The sequence below is a fragment of the Triticum urartu genome, chromosome 5A (assembly GCF_056163025.1).
Source record: "Triticum urartu cultivar PI428250 chromosome 5A, HENAU_Tu73, whole genome shotgun sequence".
NCBI classification, from domain to species: domain Eukaryota; kingdom Viridiplantae; phylum Streptophyta; class Magnoliopsida; order Poales; family Poaceae; genus Triticum; species Triticum urartu.
The window spans coordinates 328456910-328462950 of NC_141877.1; positions in this window are offsets into that span (position 1 = coordinate 328456910).

The following is a 6041-nucleotide window of genomic DNA, read 5'->3' on the forward strand; positions in this document are numbered from 1 at the left end:
TGGAACCATCCTCTCTTTTGGGAGTTTGATATCTTTTATTTTGAGTGTGCCAATGGATATCTCATTCCTTGATGTATCTTTCAATTGATATCTTCCAAGCAATGATTTATTCATTTGGTATCTTTTCTTCTCTTGGCTTTTCTTTGTCATTTGGTATCGGTTCTTGAAATTCTTGAGCATGCATATTAACTTCGTGTAGTATCTTTGGCATGCTTTCTTTCTTCGACCCAATATATAGGGGAAACTCCACCAAGTCTCAAATTGGATGAGATGTGCATGATTTTCTTTTCGTATCTATATGCACATTTTTTGGTGGAGTTTGTCATATGTATTGTTGGTCCTCTAACTCCTTGGTCCCAATGAGTTTGGGTACCATTTTGTTTGTGTTGTTGTTCTAGGAACAATTGGAGATACATTGGATGCTCAGCTCACTCACAAGGAAGGTGTTGTCATCATGTGCTTATTGGAGTCGAGCTAGGATGATTAATGAACTACTATCTACCTTCAGTTGGTATCTACTACATCCTTCCAATGTTAACTCGGTAACAAGTATCTATTCATGCATTCCTTTCTTGCATTCAACCTTGTGTAGGTTGCATCTTGGCATGATATTCATTCCATCTTGTGATACTTGTTTCCTTTCTCAAAGCATCTCAACGATGATCTCATGTTGCTAGTTGTGATGTCTTTGATGGTTGTGTAGTAGGAATTCATTTATATACAATAAGACCATATCTAGCCATGTGCTATGCTTCCAAGCAAATATCTTATTGGTATATGTATGACTTCCTTTTGGATATCTTGTTCCTCGTGTTGTAACTATTTCGGGTGTACATCCTTCTTTGTAGATATATATCATCATGATTTCGTCTACCTAGAACCTTATACACTTGAGATAAATTACACCTCTAGTTGATATCCTTTCTTTCACGTCCACCTTGTCTTTCTTATGTTATTTCTTTGGTGGCTCCGTGAAAGCTTTTGCCTTGAGTGCGTATCTTATCTCGTTGCATCTTGATGCACTCTTGTGTGGTGAATATTATTTTTCCTCATGCATATCTTTACGAGGCTTTTGCCATCTTAATTGGTATCCCTCGTCTTGATGAGGCTTTCATCTTCTATCTTCACCACGGGTTGTCACAAGCATAGGTTCTTTATATGCTTACTAGTAAGCGTGTGAACCCATTTGCTTGTTGTGTGGAATGATAGGCCTTGCACCGTGTGCCTTACTCTTTCAAGACTTTATTGATGCTTAATGCTTATCCGTACATTACTCTTCTCAAGTGCATTGCCTTGACTCACACACATCATTTTGGTTGAGCCCATTCTTAAGTTGCCTCTTTTACTTGTTGCTCAACCATGTGTTTGTTGGAAGTACTAGGCTTTGTTTCCTATATGCTCATTTGCACTTGTTGTAAGTTTCTATTGATTTTGGGGGAGCTATGATCCTATTTTGTGCACTTTGTATCCAAATACAAAAATTCTTGATGTGCACAAATCATGGAGAGCTTCTCTAGTTTCTTTAGAACAATCCTCTGCTCATATCATAATATCTTTATTCTTGTGGCTCGTAGGATCTTTGGTCTAGTTGGTTCAATTGATATCCGTTGATTACTTGCTTCAATTGGTATCTTCTGATTGTTTGTGTCTCTCTTTGTTATGTCTTTGTGGCATATCTTCCTTTAGCAATCTTGGTGCCTCAATATAGTTGGTCTTCCTCCAAGTATTACCTTTGGATATGTGTATGGCATTCCTCTCTCTTGTTGAGAAATACACAACTTATGGAGGAACTCAATCTATATTGGCCTTCTAAGCTTTTCGCCCATTTTGGCAATCGATGCCAATGGGGGAGAAGTTTCAGAGAGTTTTGTGGAGGTTTTAGAGAGTTTTGTGGAGAAGTCTTTAGAGTTTTCTCCTTATTTTGGTTTTGTTCCTAAGCATTTGCATCTCATACGCATGCATCATTGGTTGTTGCATTGCATGATGATGCATAATTCCTTATATAAACTCTCTTGAAAGTGATTGTCATCAATTACCAAAATAAGGGAGATTGAAAGAACATGGTGATGCATCTTGTCTGCATGCTGATCGGGTTCTTTCCCAATCTGATGCATATGTGCAGCTTGTCCGATGCTTTATTTGTGGCTTCCTTGTAGAATCAGATTGAAGTTTATTTCTTGCCATGTCTATCTATGCGCTTCCTTGTAGAACTGTATAGAAGTTTATTTCCTTCCATATTTTAATCTATATGTACGTGCTACAATCAAACTCCTCTAGTCTCATTTAAAAAAACCTCCTATAGCCTCACGCTCATATCCTTTTGACGTATATATATATACCTTTTTATGTTTCTTTGGTCGTACGTGTGCACATATATTATGCAACGTGACGTAGCTCTGGACGGACAAAATTTAGTACCACCTTACGTATATGTTTTTTAAGGCAAATCAAAGCTTTATAGATTAACGGCGCTCAGGCATGTCACCCGAGACACAAACAGCCACATCGGGCGGTACAATAGAGTTCCACTCCATACAATTATTAGAGCTGCACATTCGACCAATCTTGGCCGGCTCATGTGCTACTGAGTTCGCATTACGCCTACAGACTAACACAGTATGTTTTGAAAACCACATCTTTAACTGAAACTTCAGGTCCTCAATAATGGCAGCATACTACGAGGAATCCGTTGTTCGGAGGTTCATGACATCAGCTAGGAGCTGCGAGTCCATCTCAAAAGCAACTCGAGTGGCACCCAGTTCAGCTGTTGTTGTCACAGCCGCCGCCATCGCATTAACCTCTGCTCCAAGTGCATCATGGATATGGTCTTGGCGTCCAGCTCGAGCAACAATCAAATGGCCAGCATTATCCCGAGCAACCACACCCCAGCCGCCACTGGATTGACCAGGTATAAGTGCTCCATCAAAGTTGAATTTCAGTATCTCTGCTTCAGGCGGCTGCCATTTCTCAGGAGGCACTTTCTTCTCTACCGGCGCAAACACCTGCTCGTATTCCAGAATGTTACTTCGGATGCGTCTGACTAACTCTGGAATCTGCACCGGCAGCTTGCCTTCTCGGACTTTGTTACGTTGGTTCCACCAGTGCCACCAAAATGTTATAATTAGGACCCTTTTCTTTTCATCTAGCTCCCAAAGGGAGTCTAGCATTGCATGCACACTTGTGAAACTCTCTAGGTGTGTACGCTCCTTCTCCAATCCCAACAGTCGCCACATCTCCTTAGTCCATTTGCATCCGATGAATAGATGTCCACCATCCTCCTTCCCAGAACCACACAGGAAGCAGCTTGTCTTCTCCATATGTACTCCTCTTCTCTCTAAATTCACACAAAGAGCCAGAGATTCATGCTTCATCCGCCAAACAAACATTTGCAGTTTTGGCGGACACGGCAATTTCCATATGCGTTTCCAAGATGGATCATCGGTCTTATCCAGCTGCCCCGCTCCCGACGAGCTCGAACCCGGTGCTCCGTTTCGTTCCTGTTTACTTAACTCCACTTGTAACTTGTATGCACTCTTCACTGAGTGATTCCCCTTACTGTCAAAGTGCCATGCTATGAGGTCATCCACCCCTTCGCGTAATGGGATTTGTAATATCTGACAAGAGTCTTCGGCACAAAATGTATCTCTGACAAGACGTTCATCCCAACCTCCGGTAATAGGACAGATTAGTTCAGAAACATGATTAAGCAAGCTGGCTCCTTTCGGGGTGATGACCCGTCTTGACCAGGACCTAGGAATCCACGGGTCAAACCAGATGTTCACATTTGAGCCGTCCCCAATCCTCCAGATATACCCTTGTTTTACCAGGTGCAACCCATGCAGAATGCTACGCCATGAGTACGAAATACCATCATGAACTTCAGCCTCCAGGACACTGTTGTGGGGAAAGTACTTTGCCTTTAAAACCCGTGCACATAGGCTGGTTGGGTTTTGGAGAATTCTCCATCCTTGCCTTGACAACATGGCCAAATTAAACATATGCATGTCGCGAAAGCCGAGTCCTCCCATTGCCTTGGGTAGAGATAACTTCTCCCAGCTGATCCAGTGCATTGCATTTTGCTTATCTTGCTGACTCCACCAGAATTTCCTAAGGAGATTGTTCAGTTCCACACAAAAAGTTTTTGTTAGGTCAAAGCAACTCATAGCAAATGTAGGGATGGCTTGTCCCACTGCCTTCACCAAGACCTCTTTGCTCTCCTTAGCAAGAAGCTTTTCCTACCACCCATTCACACATCCACACATTCTTCGTTTTATATAGCTGAAGGCTCGCTTTCTTGAATGACCTACATGGACCGGCAAGCCCAGATATTTTTCTTTCCAGTCTTCACTCTGTATTCCCAGCATATTCTTGACGGAATTCTTATCAGTGTCACATGTGTTGGGACTGAACATAACAGCAGATTTCTCCACATTTATGCATTGGCCGGAGCAGTCTTCATACAGCTGCAGAACTTCATGTAACGTCGAGGCTTCCTGCTGGTTTGCTTTGATCAGAAGCATAGAATCATCAGTGAAGAGAAGGTGTGATACACATGGCGCCCGCGGACTGATTTTGACTCCGTGCATGGTACCTTTTGCCTCGGCATCTAACAGTAGTGCAGACAAGCCCTCCGCACAAATGACAAACAAATATGGAGAGCTAGGGTCTCCCTGCCTCAACCCTCGCGATGGACTAAACATGGTTGTGAGCTCCCCGTTAACCTTGATCTGATACCGTACTGTTCTCACACATTTCATGACGAGGTCAGTCCATGTTCTGTTGAATCCCAGCTTGCAAAGCATGGCTTCCAAAAAACACCACTCGACTCTATCGTAGGCTTTACTCATGTCCGCCTTGATTGCAGCAACCCCACTCTTGCCGTTTCTCTTGTTCATCAAATAGTGGGATATCTCATATGCTATGAGTACATTATCCGTAATAAGCCTACCGGGCACAAATGCACTCTGGTTGTTGGAGATGATACCAGGTAGCACCACTTTTAGTCTATTCGCTATTACCTTGGAGACAAGCTTGTAGACGACATTGCAAAAACTGATTGGCCTCAGGTCCTTGATTCTCTTCGGATTTTTCACTTTAGGGATCAACACCACCAACGTGTCATTCCATCCCTCCGGCATCTCACCTCCATTGAGTACTGCTAGTACCTCTTCCACAATTTTGTCCCCCATAAAATGCCAGTGGCGCTTAAACACAATAGACGGCATGCCGTCCGGTCCCGGGGCCTTAAGATCACCTATGTGATCCAACGCAGCTTTCACTTCCTCCCTGGTGTACTCTGCCTCGAGTATAGCATGCATTGAGCTTGTCACCCGTGGCTGAACCTTGTCGATCAGTTCAGCGATACGGCTTGGGTTAGAAGAGGTAAAAAGGTCCTGAAAAAAAGAACGCACATAATTAGTTAAAATGTGACGCCCCAAGACCGGAGCTTCAGATGCCTTCCAGGGTTTCCGGGTTTCGTCGTGTGATTTGTTTGGTTCATTGCATTCATCATTGCATCATGTGCATTGCATCATGTCATCATGCCATCATGTCATTTCTTTTCTCAACTCAACTAAGTAAATGGCATGGATCGTTGATCCATTTAAACCGAGGGAATTCACGTGGTGATTCTCTTTATAACATATCCTCCCAATATTAGGGGGCTATAATAAATATTCCATGCTTTTCTTACTATATTCCTCGTCTCTAAACTTTGCCCTAAATCCTTTCGTCATTTTCCGGAGCTCCACCTAAAATTTCAACATTTTTGGTCACTCCAAAAACCTCGTCCTAGTTCAAATCCATTTGAATTAAATTCCAAATGAGTTTGAATTCTTTTCGTTCGATCTTGGCTATTCCATTTTTCTTGGAACCAGCGCATTCTTGTGAGTCCGAGAATTTAACTTCCATGCCCAAATTCCATCCATACCCTCTCTTTCTATTTTGTCCCTTCTATCTATTTTTATTTTTCTCTTTTGGTTAAGAGAAAAGAGTAGGAGAGGCAGTCCAGCAGGTCCTGGTCGTTCTCTTTTCCATTGGGC